The following is a 17,489-nucleotide window of genomic DNA, read 5'->3' on the forward strand; positions in this document are numbered from 1 at the left end:
GCCCTAATGATGATGACTTCAAAATAGGTCGAAATCTTTGCAATAAGAATTGAATTTACTTTTTCATCGAGATATATGATGTATATATATACACACAAACACAGTGCCCATCAAACGAAGAAAAAACCGACCATCTGGTTTTTACTCGAAAAAATAGCCAATTTTGGAAATGCGTATTTTCTCAGCCTTTTAATCACAAAACAACACAGGGACTCATTTTTTTAGAAAATTTTATGGCTCATAATGTACGTAATAATGCAAAATATAAGTCCAATTTTTTTTTCTTTTTCACATTTTTTCCTAGCTTCAGTCATTCGTCAAATAAATGCGAAAATTCGGGAACATGTTAATTTTTGCCGTTTTTACGAAAATTTCAATTTGAGCTATGGAGCCAGGAAATCACCCTGGAGCGACGCCCTTTAGCAATCGATAGGAAATTTTAATAAGCTTTCAATTGGTCACCTTCCACATTGCCAGATTTCTCAATCGTTTTCGAGTTATTCGCGATTTTTGGGCAAAAACGTTGTTTTTTTCGTGCTCGCGGAAAAAACTTCCGATTTTCAAGAACGCATAAATTTTGAAAAAGTCATGTTTTCGCAAATTTTACGCTCTACAACTTTTGTTCGAAGGACTTTTTCAAAAAAGTGACCAGGGATGCGACAATTCTCACTTTTTGTTACTTTGACCTTTTGGTATGCGAAATGCTTCTGCTGTCGATAACCGCTTGTTTATCTCATTACGGCCATTGAACTTTTCCTTCCCATTTCATAGGAACGTACAAGACAGGTCATGCTCACCCGATTAGGAATGTTTGCGACTTACTTTAGGGCTAAAGCCCACGTATGCGACCGCTCATAGGAAAAGGCATCTGGATGGAGAGAGCGTAGGATTGCCACCGACATGAGAATTGCGCTAGAGTACGGGAGCGATCTGGGTCCCCAGGTCCGATTCTTGGAGGAAACAGAGTTGTTTTATTATATACAGTGTGTGGTGTTTAGTGACTCTCAACACGACAGACAAGAATGGCACGGAAAACAAACACTTTGAGCCCTGAAGATGATCTCAATAAAGATCGAAACGTTGGCACGATAAAGAAAATTACACGAGACCGCATCTCCGAATAATCATTATATTCAGTACTGATATGTGCATGTTTTGGGTCCCCTAGAATGTGTAAATGTATTTATTGGCGTGAACATATATGGTGAAGGAATGTTGACTACCAATCGACCCTCCATCAGATTAGTTATATATCATGTCTGGAGGGTAATGGAGAAAAGAATACATTTGAGAGTTAGTGAGAGTGTGAGTAGTTTGGATCTAGAAACTGCGTTGGGGACTGAATTGAGCTAGTAGTCTTTAGCCCATGGAGTCCAACCTCGATGGCTGATGACCCCAGACTGCCAACACCCGGTTATTGGTGATTCTCGAGGCGGTAATTTACCATATAAACCTGGAATTGCCGGCCCACTGCGAGAAGTGATTGGCTCAGCTCTGTACATGCATGTATGTATATATCCCCGTGCAGAATTGAGGTTGTATAAATACCCTTGTAAGGCTAGTTATTTTACCTACTAAACCTTCCTCAAGCTTGTCAGCCTGAACCTTTCAGATTTACCCGAATTATGGTACAAACATAATCACTAAATTACCTTCGAATAATTCCTTTATTTTGGATATATTAATATGAAAATTATAATTGTTAATTGAAAGTTATTTGGTTGAAAAGTGTTGAAAAAATAAATTTCACATGTAATTTATTAACTTGAATCGAGTACTCTGAGTTAGTATGTGACGTCTGGAGAATCATTTAAGTCATTAGCGAGAATGGATTGGGTTCGTTCTCGCCCTGAGGAATATTGAGTGCTGGCTGTGACGAATCTGGGGGAGTGAATGTGATTGGACTAAGTTCTCGGGTGTTATGTTATTAATTTACTGGAATCATTGTCATTTATTAGCGTGAAAGTAAGGAGTTGCATACCCTGGGGGAGTGAATGTGACCAGAACTTGTACATTTGTATGGGGTGTTGTTTTTATGTTAATTTGTTACAATTATAGTAATTTATTAACGTGAAAGGAAGGGGTTGCATATCCTGAGGGAGTGAATGTGACCAGAACTTCTACATTTGTATTGGGTGTTGTTTTTATGTTAATTTGTTACAATTATTGTAATTTATTAGCGTGAAAGGAAGGGTTGCATACCCTGGGGGAGTGGTGTGACCAGACTTCTACGTTTGTTGTGATGTATATGTACTGCATTTTTTGTGTCTATTCTGAGGTACAAATTACGGGCTAGCATTTTAGAAAATCGACTTAGTTTTCATAAAAAAGAAGAGTCAGTAACAGATTGAAATAATGTGTGTGAAAGACCAGAAAAAGGAGTAAAATTGTGCAGATGGCCTGCGATGACCTCAGCTGTTTGTCAGCCTCTAAACTTGCCAAATCATCATTATTAATCACATGTCATTCAATTGATTAACTATTAGTGAATAAAACGACTTCAATGACTTCTGATACGATTTTGATATTTATCGAAATATATAATAGTGATTCCAAACGTTAAAACTGTCCAATTTACGGATTAACATCATTATCAATATGTGTTAGCGCTGGATTTAAGTCTCAATATTGGCAATGAAACAATTAAGGATTATTTATCCCAATTAACGTCGGTTTATTCCGATTGGGCCAAGTGCAAAAATTGCGCGTGAATATCCGTGAATAATTACTACTTACCGTATCGATGGCTACGTCATTTTTATGGTAATACGCCAAAGAGCTATTTTCCTCGAATATTATAAAATACTGGAGAAAGAACATTTATGTAGATGAATTCACTTATAACCCTTAATGTAACGTTGCTTTTTGGTCAAATTATATTCATTTATACTTCGTTCCGATTTTCCCCTAGCCATTATATATTTATAGAAGAATTTCGAAATATCATATAATCAACCCCTATCAGAGAAAAGCATTATAATTTAAAACTTACATTAGTACCTTACCCACTGACTAAAGAAAAAGTAACATATACATTCAAAACAGGGTGAATAATGAAAACGTAAATGTTTGATCTTTTCCCATAAAGTCGTTAAAAGTTGTAAAAATAAATGAACTTATTTGGAAAAAATTGGAAGTTTGAATCAGACTCCTTATTCTGAGAGGTTCTCCCTGGCTCTTTGCACCTGCTTAATTGCCATAATTTAACCATTGATATTAATTAATTGATATGACTTGGATTAAAATTAGTGACACCTTCCAATTAATTAAGGTTTTTAGTTGAGATAAAAAAGTCAGTGTCACGAGCGGGATTCGAACCCACGACCTTCGGCTAGATACGCCGCTGCTCAAATAAAAATGGCAAAAAGGAGGGAAAATTAAAAGGTGGGGTTGAGATGGGAAGTTAATGTCCGAGTGGATCGAGGTCACGATAGCTCAAGTGGTAGAGCAGCGGCGTATCTAGCGGAAGATCGTGGGGGTTTTACTAGGGGACGACCAGGTTGTGGGGTCACGGAATTGGAACTTTTTTGGTGCATTATGCATCGTATTCGTAGAACATTTTTGTTTTTATTTTAACCAACAATAAAATTAATACACAAAAAATCGTATTTTTTTAATCTCTAAATTAAACCAGGTTGACGTGAAAAATATTTGGTTTCTAGAAACGTGTTTGGTTATTGATAAACTTTGACAACTTTTACCACATTTTTTATTGTATTTTACCACATTGTAATATTGATTTTAAAAAATGCTGTAAAATTATATATATTCACATGGTTGATTTGAGTAAATAGAACGTGAAATAAAAATATTAAAAAATGGTAAATTTCAAGCTTAAAATTTTTTGGCTAAACCAGGGCTTGGTCACTTGGTAGATACTTGTCTGGTATTTTGGAATGAGAACCACCAAAAAGGTTTTGGACCACATCCGTGATTCACCAACATGGCCGTCTACTTATAAGACTGAGGTACCCTTTGGAACTACGCCAAGGGCTTAACATTATGAATTATGAATGTATTTATTATGGAGTTATCTGAGATGAATAATATGTACGCAATTACAGGGCCAATAGATTAGTATCCTCCATACGACCAAGCATAATGAAAATATTGAGGAAATTGAAAAATTTTGTAAAAAGTCACAATTAAAGTAAAATGTGGTTTCGCTTGGTTTTTACTAATTTTTCAAATTTTTGGTGATAAAAGGGCAGACTTACGTTATTATAGGATTTTGCAAATGGGATAATTTAATTCTTATTAGGTCAAATTGTAATAATTTGTTATTACTCTTATTACTATTGTTATTATTATTTAATCTCATAATTTAAATTGTCGACTGGACGGAGAAGCGTATATTCCAATTTTATTGTCAAAATAGCCCCCCCCCCCCAAAAAAAAAAGTTGTGATATTTCATTTAGAAAAAATACAAGCAGAATGGATATGGATATAAGAATTGGTTAAAAACAAAACAAAAAACATTTGAAAAAGAGGCGTGAAATGACCATAGCCGTTAAAACGCCCTTAAAAATTAATAATAATAATTTGAAATAAAATGTGATTTCTCTTGGTTTTCACTAATTTTTCAAGTTTTTGGCGATGAAATGGTAGTTATTATAGGATTTTGCAAGAGAAAATTTAATTCTTATCAGGTCAAATTGTAATAATTAGTTATTACACTTATTATTATTAGTTAATCTCATAATCTAAACTGTCGACCGGACGGAGAAGCTTATATTCCAATTTTATTGTCAAAATTAAAAAAAAAATAAATGGTTGTGATATTTCATTTAGAAAAAATAAAAGCAGAATGGATATGCTACCATAGATTTTTTCTACTCGAAAATGGTTTGACATCGAAAATAAACCGTGCGAGTATGGATTGTCAGTTTGGATGTGGAAGAGGCTCCCTAAGTGGATTTGGCCGGGTGATCGGGTGGAGATCCCCACTATCGGACATTGTACTTCCACACTATGACTCCAGTCCGAAATTAAGGAAATACCTCGTGATATACTGCTCGCAGGCCAGATAGTCGGGCCGCTTTGTTATCAGCGCCCACCCCGGCCGAGGGATATACATACGAGTCTATATCTATGCATCTATATTACCTTTTCCTCCTGTTATCTAGGCCCACACTCTAGGAAAATGGCTCGATCATGTCAAAACGATCTATTCTTTGCTACATTACCTATTAATCCGTGGGCCGGATCAATCGGTCAACTCTTCCTGCAACACATAAATCAAAATTTAACATATTGCAATTTGGTGAAAATCATACTCATCAAAACCCAATCCATATCCATATGTAATCTTATCAAGTATGTTAAAAAAAGAGTATATACACAATGAACTTCGTATTGGTAGTTAAAAAAATTATGACTTCCTTTGGAGCCATAGAGACTTTTCCTTTTTTAAATTTTCGTCTGCTGTTAGGAGAAAATCGTACCAGACAAAGCCCTATATATTCAATCTTGTTAAGTAACATTCAATTAATTAAGGTTTTTATCTCAACTTAAAAACCTTAATTAATTGAATGTTATTAATTGGTCAAGCGGACCACGAAAAATAGTGAAACTTATTAAGTTAAAAAAAATTATATAGATAATAAATATTTCATTTCAACCAAACCCTTACATAAAAAAAATTAATTAATTGAAAGAAGTAATTTGGTCAATCAGACCACTAAATGTAATGGATTTAGTAGATAATAAACTTAATATTGGCAGTTTAAAAAAAATGTGTTCCTATGGAGTCAACTTATTGAAGCACAAAAAAAAAAAAAAAAATGAAACAAAACACATAAAAAAAGAGACTATAAACAATAGCGAAAATCCAAAGCATATAAAATGGACTAAATACCGACAAAACAGACAAAAGAATAACAATAAAGGAGTTGGTAAAATCCAACTTTAACTTAATAAAAAAGCACAAAAAGAAAGAAAAATGAGACAAAACACATAAACAAGAGACAATAAACCTAGCGAACAACTAAAGTAGAAAAATTGTACCAAATATTTGCACTAAACAGAAAATATCAACAATACAAAAGTTATAAAATCCAACTTTCTTATAAAGTGAAACTAAAATCTAAAAATAATCAAGCACATAATAAGCATAATTCAAGGTAATTGTTTTGATTTGATTGTGGTTGTGCACTAAGTTTATTATTTCTTTATTATGTGGTTTGTTTATTTTCTATGTTGAATTTTTCGTTTATTGTTTTTTTTAATCATTACAACCATTATCAATAAAATAAATAAAAGATCGGAAGTATTCCAAGAATGTCTTTTGGAATAATGAATAGATCTTACCCATAAATGATTTTCCCAATTTTTTTGCAATAAAAAATATATAATTCTTTATTGGAAAAATTAATAATAAAAATTATATTGAATTTTATTTAAGTATTAATTAGATGGGATAGATTGAAATTATTTAATAAAAAAAACTATGAGGTCAATTATAAAGAAAACCCAGTTCGTACTAAGAGTTTTAAAGGAGTATCCTCTTCCAGGACGTTGAAACTTTAATTTATAATTTAAAAAGTTACCAAATATATATTAATAATTTTTAAACCTTAAATGAAAATAAGACATATGTATGTTTAAAAAAATATTTCAGTGACAAGTGTGAATCCTGTTTTAGAGAAATTAAGAAATATTTATAAACAGTGGATGTCACCGATCGAAGGATATTAGATCAAGTTAACGCAAATTGAATTGTCATGCAGTGCAGATTAGGATGAAATCTGGTATAGGTGGTATAGTTATGGTCCCCGGTGATAAAAGGATGACAGGGTAGAGACGTAGTAAATCTTTTGTTAGACAAAGGGATGGTAAAGACATGCACAAAGAAAAGAACAACAAACCCCAACCTCAATTTAAAAAAAAAGCCCAAAAAGACAAAAATGAAACAAAATAGAGAAAAGAGACGATGAACATTGCGAAAACCCAAAGTAGCAAAATTTGATAAAATATTTACACAAGTAGACGTTGTGAAACCCAATAGCACTTTAAAGGAGCGCTACATGATCTATTATTATTATTATTATTATTATTATTATTATTTATTTATTTTTTTTTGGCTGGGGATTCCGACATCTACGTCATTTCAGCCCCAACTAAGTCTATATTCTATTTACACTTTCAAACACTAAATTCATACATATAAATACATCCATACAATACACTCATTCCGTTTGGTCGGTGGAGTACTTTTATAAATATTCCGCCATCGACCCCGAACACACTCATACGCTCTCAACGTTCGAGGGGCAATGATGACGTTATATTTCACCATCACCCCTCGCCATTCACGCTAATAAATACATGCACTCAGACAAAACGTATAGACACACAACAAGACATATTATGTACAATAAAAAACCCCAATTTCCCCTAAAAAGCGGAACAGGGGACTCTGAAACTCGCTGCAGTGCTCCAGTACCACCTTCAGATTGGATGGCAGGCCTTACACGCTAGGGAGTATTATTATTATTAATTTGTTATATAATAAATAAATAGTAATGAGTTTGTAAATGTTTCGGTTCTCTCCTGCCAATACGTCGATCTGATTTTTAAAATAGAGAGATATTGGGCCAATCAACCACGAAGACAATAGTTATAATATGAATTGTCCTCTAAACAATAGACACCCCAGTTCGGGGGACATATGTTTCCTCTCTTTTTAACCGATTTACAAAAAAAAAAAAAAAAAAAAAAAAAAAAAATTGGTATCTTTCTTATTGTTTTGATGGGGCTGAAGGGGCCGTCGGTATCTGGAGCGAAGGATTTGACAGGGCGACATGGACAAGGAAACGGCGAGGAGATAGCCCTTTCTCCCTGCCCGAAGAACGGGGAAAAAACCGTCAAGAAGGGCCGAAGAACAAAAATGATAACGGGGTAAAAACTGTTGTTCGGGGGTGTAAATAAAGGGACGTGAAGTGCGGGGGGTGGCCCGAGGGAAAAATTACGGCCCGTCATATCGAAGCGTCGTTTCCGCCTTTAAGTGACCCCTTTATAAAAATCAAACCGTCAATTTTTTTTTGTCAGGTTTTGTTTTTTTATAGAACAAAAAGCAATAAAAAGGGGGATTCGGCAGTCCAATGCACGTATGCGTTGTCGGTGCATATTCACTCCTGCAATTCAATCAGCAAGCGATTTGATAACGGGGAGAAGGCAAATACGCCCTGAGCGAATGTGTGATGGATCAAAAAACCAACCCTCTTCGAAAACAACAAACAATGCAACACGAACTATTTCTTCTTGAGTATTTAAAGTGAAAAATAGAAATTTAATTAGAAACTTTAGTTCACAAATGATGCTAAAAATCCGAGCGTCATAAGTTCATAACTTTATGAATACTCTACTTAATTCTAATTATTCTTTTTATGTAAGGTCTTGGTTGAGAGGAAAAAGTTAGTGTCACGAGCGGGATTCGAACCCACGACTTTTGGCTCAATAGCTGCTGCTCTAACCACTTGAGCTATCTTGACTTCTACCCACTCTGACACCAAATCCTCATCTCAACCAAATAATTAATTGAAATATGGCCAATTAAAACACTAAACATAAATGGATCGTTAATTTTGTGGTGCCTGTGTAAGGCCAAAATCTTTTAACCATCCCCACGAACCATCGAAAATACAAACAAATATAAACTACTACATAACGTAGAAAAAGGACAGAAAATGATCAAATAATGGCAAACCTAGAACTATATAAACATAACAGATTCCACATAAAAAATTCATAAAAACATAAATTAACAATCCATTAGAGCTCGTGGTCCAATTGGCCTAATGACTTTTTCAATTAATTAATCTTTATGTATGGTATTATTTGATATAAAAAAGTTAGTGCCACGAGCGGGATTCGAACCCACGACCTTCGGCTAAATACGCCGCTGCTCTACCACTTGAGCTATACCACTAGCGCCAACTCCCCCTCTCAACCTACAACCTTTCGAATTTTCCATCTTTTTGCCATTTTTCATCTCAACCAAGACCTTAGAGTAAAAGAATAATTAATTGAAATAAGTAATTTGGTCAATTAGACCATTAAACATAAATGGATTAATACTCTACTTAATAAATCCATTAGATTTGGTGGTCCGATTGACCAAATAACTTCTTTCAATTAATTAATTTTTAGTAAGGTATTGGTTGAGATAAAAAATGGCAAAAAGGAGAGAAAATTAGAAAGGTACGTTGAGATGAGAAGTTGGCGTCCGAGTGGATAGAAGTCACGGTAGCTCAAGTGATACTCTCTACTCAGCGGCGTACTTTGCCGAAGGTCGAGGGTTCGAATCCCGCTCGTCACACTGGATTTTTTATCTCAACCAATACTCTACTTAATACTGATTTGTTCTGCGACACCCATCGGGGTTGGATCTTGGGAGGTCCCAAACCTCTTGATTACTTCCATAATGGATACATTTTTATTATAATATGATCTTAATTAATGTTGTACATTTTTCTAATATATTAATTTTTATGCAAATCTGAGTGTCAAGAGCAGGACTCGAACCAACGACACCGGACTGTACCATTGAACAATTGTAACGTTCGACCAAGAAATCAACTCCTCATCACATCCAACAGCTTTAAATTCGGACAAAGAAGTAGCTTCAAACGAAAATGATGATGGCCTCTGACCCAGTATGAAAAGAAAGCCCCCTTGAATTGCATATTTTTGTTCTCTTCAACCAGAATGCATTAAGTGACTACATGGAGACTTATAAATTATCGATTCTAAATGGAATCAAAGCTGCTTTCATTCGCGGTAGGAAAAGGAAGAAAAAAATAGACTCATCAAAGAAAGTTCGTTAATGAATAAAATCCGGAGCAACCATGGGTTAAGTAGAACTTTCCTATACATTCGCACTGCAACATGAAAAAGGTTTTGAGCCAATTGCAATGCCCTGTCTCTCTTAACATATCCAAAGAGAATATTTTAGAAATAAGAAAATGTTTAACCAAATCCAACCTTAATCGAATTCAATCCAATGCATCTTTCTATGTTTCCAATCACACTATCCATGCCGACCTAGATATTCCTCTTGTTACCCAACTAGCCCAATCCCGCTACAAAAAGTTCAATTTTAAAATATCCCGTCATCAAAACCGTCCAAAAGCTGTCATCCACCATGTTACTTAATATTCCTTTCAGGAGACTGAGGACGATGGTCCCGCGACAACCTCACTACTTGACATCGATCTCCTACAGAGCCCATCTCACCGGTTGGAACACATCTGTCCATGTTTCCAAATTAATGTTTATACGTATAAAATAAATGTCTACTGGTTGCATCGAACGAATGCAGTTGTTAAAAAAATGTAAAAAATGGTTAGTAGATACACCGCTAAATTATAAATATAAATTAATTTTTATGTAAGGTATTGGTTGAAATGAAAAAGCTAGTGTCACGAGCGGGATTCGAAGTGGATCGAAGTCACGACAGCTCAAGTGGTAGAGCAGGTCGTGGGTTCGATTCCTGCTCGTGACACTAGCTATTTCATTTCAACAATATCTTACAGAAATATTAATTAATTGAATTAAATTATTTGGTCAATCGGCATATATATATATATATAATCCTTGGACGATCCTGTATCCTGTAGTTTAAAAAAATTTTTAGATTTCATGCAATATAAAGAATAAAATATTTTTTCTACAGATTAGCTTCAACATAGAAATTTCAGTTTATGTCATTCTGCTAATCATACATGCCTTGTATTTTGATTGGGTGGTCGGGAATTGGTGCTGGAATTTCTGTGATGCGGGGAGCACCGGAATGGCTTTCTGGGAAAACAACTGATCCTGATCCGTTGGGATGTGTTGGCAGTGGTATGCACATCCCTAAAACGGAGCGATAACAACCAATTTTATACTGCTCACACCAAAAAGAATTCTTCTTGGGCCATAGTAGCGGGGTTGATCTCTCACCTGTAAGTATATCTTTTGTATCTGCATTTTGTACTTTTACAGCGAACGATTGATATAGCAAGGCAAAAAAAAAGCAAGTTGTGTGTTTCTTAGTGACCTATCGTTTCATAATTTGTTTAAGTCGTGAGGAGCGGTCAAGAATGAGGTAGTTTAGAAAAACACCTTTTATCATTTTTTGCCGACGGTGATTCCGGTGATCTTCAGGTCAGTTAAAAGCATCATCCTTCTTAACTCAATGTAGATCATCACATCGAAGATTGGTGGGCAATTGGGTTTCTGAGTGTTAACATTTATGAAAAAACAACTTATTAAGGAAATTCTACTTTTTTTTAAGCAAACCTTTTAGATTTTTTCGATCTATTTTCTGTTTTGTTTTTTTCAATGCCTCGTGCGAAGGAAGACATGCCAAAAAGGTTAAAAGCATCACCTTTCTTTACTCAATGTAGTTCATAATTTTCGAAGATTGGTAGGCAATTGGCTTTATGAGTGCTAACATTTATGAAAAAAATCTTAATAAGGAAATTCTACTTTTTTTAAAGCAAACTTTTTAGATTTTTTACATGTTTTTCTGTTTTTTTTTTCTTTGATGCCTTGTGCAAAGGAAGACATGCAAAAAAGGTTAAAAGCTTCATCCTTCTTTACTCAATGTTGATCATCACATTCGAAGATTGGTAGGCAATTGCTTTCTGAGTGTTAACATTTATGAAAAAACAACTTATTAAGGAATTTTACTTTTTTTTAAGCAAACTTTTTAGATTTTTTCGATCTTTTTTCTGTTTTTTCTTCAATGCCACGTGCGAAGGAAAACATGCCAAAAAGGTTAAAAGCATCATCCTTCTTAACTCAATGTAGTTCATAATTTTTGAAGCACCACGCTTTATGAGTGAACGTTTATGCAAAAAATGTCTTATTTAAAGACATTCTCTAGTCTTCCAGATATCAAATGACGACCACATACTAATTCAATCATTTAAATCAAATTAAAAAATTACTTTTTAATAAATTTGGTTATTTTTAAGCAACATTTTTAGATTTTTTTTCATTTTTTCTTCGATGCCTCGTGCGAGGGTTCACCGACCGAGGACATTACGAAAAAAATAATAATTACAAGGGTTGGGCAGTTATTTAAACCGGTTTAGGGTGGGATGCACCGGAGAGGGGGTTGCAGAGATCAATAGTGGTCCAGTGTTCGATTGCAATCCATTGCATTGTAGGACTGACGAACAGGGGGCTGGGGGGAGATAATACTGAGGGAGAGAAGCTTTAATAATATCGACGGGAGGGCAGGGGGTTAAAATTTATACAGTGTGCCGCGGGTTTGGGCCGGCGGGGGTGGGGGCTGCAACGTGCACTCTGCAAAATGGGGTTGCATTGGGCGGGCGCAGTCAACTCGCGTGCATTACCGACTCGCCAAAATCAACTCGTTCTATAGCTAGCCCTCTTCAATTTTTCAGTTTTAACCCTTTCGGATTTTTTTTTTACCCCCGAGCCCTCGGCCGTCAGTGTTGAAGCGTTGCATTGCGCAACCCTCCCCTTCGACCCCGATCTACGTCTGAAACAACTGGAACAAAAATATAAAAAATCGAAAAATAAAAAATATCACCAATGATATCGTTCAGGTCAATCAAATTCAAACTCCACCTTTCTATGCTATATACAGAATGAAAAGTCCAACGCAGTCATAAAATTTTCGCAATTTTTACGTATTACATACCACATACTGAGAATTTAGAAACCTTATACTGAAATTTTTCTTTTTACTTCTTGTTTTCTAAGATAACTATAAATTACATATAATAAGTAACAACATTACTCACGGACTGACTGAACCCCCCCCTAGCTGAACCAGGATGATCAGAAACGACCAATCAAAACGTTCATCTCACCAAAGACTTCAAGGAGAAAACTCCAAAAATATTATTTTTAAAAAGCTTCGTTTTATTTCAAAATGTCTGAAAAAATCAAAAGTGCAAAAATTTGTCCTGAGATTTTAATGAAGTTTGATAAGAGTCTGAAAGTTGTTAAAAATAGCATTCTCGTTGCCCTCTTATTAAAAATGCCAAGAACTGGTATGACTTATGTTAATGCCAACACGCCTTCGCACTCCATTTTTCTTAATGGTACAGTACCAGGGGTAGATCGTCCCCGGAAGAAGCGTCCCCATTTTTCCGCCTCCACCCCAGGCCGAAGGCGTTTTGCAATTTCACCCCCTTTGGGAAGAGTGCTCCCATTAGCATAAAGAGCAATGATACAAGCCTTTCCGGTCTCAACCTTGATTTACTTTTACGTCCTTTCTTATTCTAGGTAGATTAATTGCCCCGGAACATCCGGGGCTTCCTATTTGCTTAATGCTCGAGGATTTAACGGCACTTTCTTCGCCGTTGGGATCATCTCGGGAAACGGAGCCTGCAGTTTTTGGCTTTAATTCAAAACTCGGGGGGAAGGAAATCCGCTCACAGGGGTGGGTGTAACGTCAATCTACGAATTTGTTATAAACAGGAAGGTTCGCTTTCTCAAAATACTATAAACGAATTTCGAATCATTGTCTTCCTCATTACATTATCACATTCAACATTAAATGACCAGTGGCTAGGGTGTACTATTTGTATTTACCACACTAACGGTTCTGAGTTCGAATCCCGACGTATTCCACGACTATTTAATTGAGAATAAAAGGAAAATGTATTTTAAAGAGGCTTTGACCATTCATCCGTGTCACCCAAGAGACAGTTGGACTTTATACCCTCTTGCATAACAGGAGGGGGAGAGAGAGAGAGAGAGAGAGAGAGAGAGAGAGAGAGAGGGAGGGAGAGGAGAGAGAGAGGAGAGGGAGAGAGAGGGAGAGAGAGAGGGAGAGAGAGGGTGAGAGAGAGAGAGGGTGAGAGAGAGAGAGTGAGAGGAGAGAGAGGGAGAGAGAGAGAGAAGGAGAGAGAGAGAAGAGAGAGAGAAAGAAAGAAGAGAGGCGGGAGAGAGGGGGGCGAGAGACAGAAATAGTCTAATTTACAATTATTGTATTGATTAATAACAAAATCAAGGTTTGCACTATGGCCGGCTGGATCTAAGCCGTTCGTTTCCCGTCATGTTCTGATGGAACGGCATAAATTGTTTTTCGATGATTTTATAACCCTCCAGAATTATGTAGTCGCTCCTTGTACCTCTTCCCCAATCCGTATGGCGTTCGTGATTTCAAGGTTCGTAGTTATATTTACGTATCTACTAGAGACTGTGGCAAAGAGCAGAAATTTGTTCTGTATAAATTGGAGTTTTTTAAATATTTGATTGGCATATGTGACTCCAAGGACACCATTAGTTGACAGAACTAATCCGGAACATGAAGGGTCTGAGTTTGGTAAGAGAATGAATCTATTTTTGGAGACGTTGATCTTCAACTTCCGTTGAAAACAGAAGCACATAAAGATTCGCGCAAGTCCTTATGTAACTTGTTTACCATCGCACTGACCCTCCAAATGGAGCAGTGAAACGGAATGTCATCACTATAATATATCTCTAGTTGACAGAACGTAGATTTCTGTCGTTTAGATAAATAGAAAACATGTCGGATCAAATATTGAACACTGAGGAACACCTTCTATAAAGGGAGATGAAAGTGTTTTGTTCATCACAACGGGAAAAGATCACCTTCACAGAAACATAAAACGTGTTCTATGGTCTCCTCTTCTTTTTGGCAGTACCCAGCGTTTCTTCTGCCTGTACTCTAATCTTGTGCATATGCCTTCCCAGGCGGCAGTGCCCTGCAGGAGTCCAACAGAATCTGGATCTGTTATACTACTCTTAATTACTAACTATTCATACTCTTCCGGATAGTTCTCCTTTGAATATCTTCGCGAGCTTCTAGCCTCGAGTATTGTCCCACCAGGTTTTTGACTCATTAAAGATCCATTTATGGATAATGGCTTTCTTTTGCCAACATGTTCACTTTCTCAAAGTTTCTATGCATCGAAAACCATAGGTCATATGGCAGGGTCAGATCTTGGTGTCACTCACTTATCCCAAGCCATGATGGTCCCTGGGCATTCTGGGCGTAAAGGCAACGAAAAAGTTGATATTTGGCCAAAGAGAAAGCCAACATGGATCTCTAGGTCCTGAACCCTACTGTGGTCTCCCATCTTTCCACAAAAGAGGATACATCTTAAAATGGATCCTTACTGAGACCAAAACATCGTGGAATAATACGATAGGTATGAGGAAAAGATTCATAGGACCATCCGCAAAACTTCCAAAGGAATTACTGGAAGGCAACCGCAACCGAACCAGGATTCTGGTTGGACTCTTGACAGGAAACTGCTACTTAAGAAGGCACGTAGGATAGGGGTACAGACAGAAGGAACACTGTGCAGATACTGCCAGGAAGAGGAGGAGACCGCAGAACACATTTTATGTTTCTATGTCTATGTAGGAGCAGGTCTTGCAACTAGGGCAGGAAAACAAGATCCTACACTAATAAGGAGCCGCTGGCAAATCTATGGAGGTTGATTAACAACCTGAAAATAGCCAGTGAGTTATAAAACAAACAGGGAAGTACGATAGATCTCCACAGGTCAAGGTGCAAAAGGCCCTGTGGTCCCCTATTTTATCCCTATCTACCCTATCCCAGGCCATGAAGTCCTAAGTTGAATTTTTGATGATCCGGTCCACTTTTTTAAAAAAGATCAGTAATGTTTCCAATTAAAAAGAAAACAGTCAATTCGTCGACCTGTCGAGAAACATGTCGTCTTTATAAGGGCTTTGATATTTTTGTAATAAAATTCACTCGTCCTGTTCCTCCTGGTGCAATATGATGTCTGTATTTAAATTGTAATACTTCAAACCATAGGCTTCCAAATAGTGAAGATTTGTTCCTATTTTGTATTATTTTATAATTAAAGTTTCAAGGTCATGATGAGGAAGTATTATTTAAAAGTCAAAAGTAGGAACTAGGTTATTTTCCTTCTGATTAGCCTCATACTCAATGGTTTTTCAATACGGAATTCAATCAAAACGCTAATCACTAACTTATAAGAGGTAATTATTTAATATTTTAAATAATGGGTTAATGAAAGGTACATTGTTAAATTTTGGTAATATTTTTGGGACATATAACATCACAGAGGCAGTAGTTTGGTCAAAATCGATCATTCCTTGTTCGTCTCTCTCTCTCTCTCTCTCTCTCTCTCTCTCTCTCTCTCTCTCTCTCTCTCTCTCTCCCTCTCTCTCTCTGTCTGTCTCACAGACCCTCTCTCTCGCCTCTCTGACGGTCTAGTTTCAGTCGCCCTTGAATTTTAATGTTATTTGAATGAATCCGACAGAATATGGCGTTGGACCGAAACGCGTATGTCTCTTAACCCACTGCCGTAATTGACATGACCAGAGACATAGATATTAATTAATTACATTAAAACCTATCAGAACAAAGGAAAAACTTTTAGTTCATTTTTTTGTACTAATATCTCCTTGACTTACGTAAAATTTATTAACAAAAATTCAATTCGATTTTGACAGAGCTTTTAGTTTTTCTAACTACGCCGCTTACTGCCGACAATTTTCATTGTACATGTCATATTTATGTATATAGTTTCTGTATCGTTTTTATAGTTTGGTTGAAATATAAGAAGACTTTTGAAAGAAAAACTAGGATCGCCTAGTTCAAAAGAAGGAGGAGTCAAGTGAAAAGATACTGTTTCCGTGGCAAATTGACCATAGGAGCCCCGCCCCTAGGGAATGACCTCATCCCGCCCAGGTGCTGTCCTGACTCGGCCCTAAATAATTTGAACCCGTGACAAATTTATGTTGGGTCGTACAACTTATAATCTATAATAGCTGACATACCCTCTTGTCCGTACGGATCGCTGTACAAATCCCAATGGAAAGAAACATTTTTTCATTTTATCTCCTATAAAATGAAATTTAGAAACAGTTCTGATCATCTTTTTTCGACCTAAGATAGAACCTAGATGAAAGTTATCTTTAAATTTTTAATTTAAGTATCTGTAAGTGTATTTTTCGTTAGAAAAGTAAAGGGGTTTAAAAAATTAATCAAGGATATTCTTTACTAAATACCTCCAATCCTACACTTTTACAAAAGTTCGTCAGGTCTTACGTGAAATAAATCGTTAATTATTAAGTCATTTCACTTAGATGATAACCGATGCAGATCCACGGAGATAAAGCCCTACCCTAGGATTAATAAGAAAACAAAGAAGATATCAAATAAACAAGCACCATTTCAAGTTTCGACAGGCGAAAATTTTACGAAAAATTTAAATTAAATAAAATTATTTTGACTTAATTTATTTTTTATCTACAACTGTACATGTATTATATACAACGAGCAGATTGGATTTCAATTTATGTTTGTGGTATTACGGGTGTTATAGCGAAAGCTATCCATTGGCAGCTGCTCTAGATTAATAATATTATATATTAATATTAATCATTTAAGAGGTCTCTTATACATTTGATTACTGATTTCTTATACATTTGATTAATACAATGAAAAATCCTTTCACGTTGTAATTGTTGGGAATGGAGTAATCGTATTTCTGCT

The 17,489-nt window shown here is 35.9% G+C and overlaps 1 protein-coding gene across 1 annotated transcript in view; it reads right to left on the minus strand.

Moving 5' to 3' along the window:
* The window catches only part of LOC106674274 (zinc finger protein 629), a 175,763-nt gene extending 170,538 nt beyond the window's left edge, over positions 1-5,225 (minus strand). The window contains exon 1 of the mRNA XM_024226247.1: positions 5,188-5,225. The gene's annotated coding sequence lies outside the window, so the exon portion shown is untranslated. The remainder of the gene's footprint in view (positions 1-5,187) is intronic.
* Between the last annotated feature and the right edge of the window lie 12,264 nt (positions 5,226-17,489).

Source organism: Cimex lectularius, unplaced genomic scaffold (genome assembly GCF_000648675.2).
Source record: "Cimex lectularius strain Harlan isolate CLEC.00 unplaced genomic scaffold, Clec_2.1 scaffold126, whole genome shotgun sequence".
Classification (NCBI taxonomy): domain Eukaryota; kingdom Metazoa; phylum Arthropoda; class Insecta; order Hemiptera; family Cimicidae; genus Cimex; species Cimex lectularius.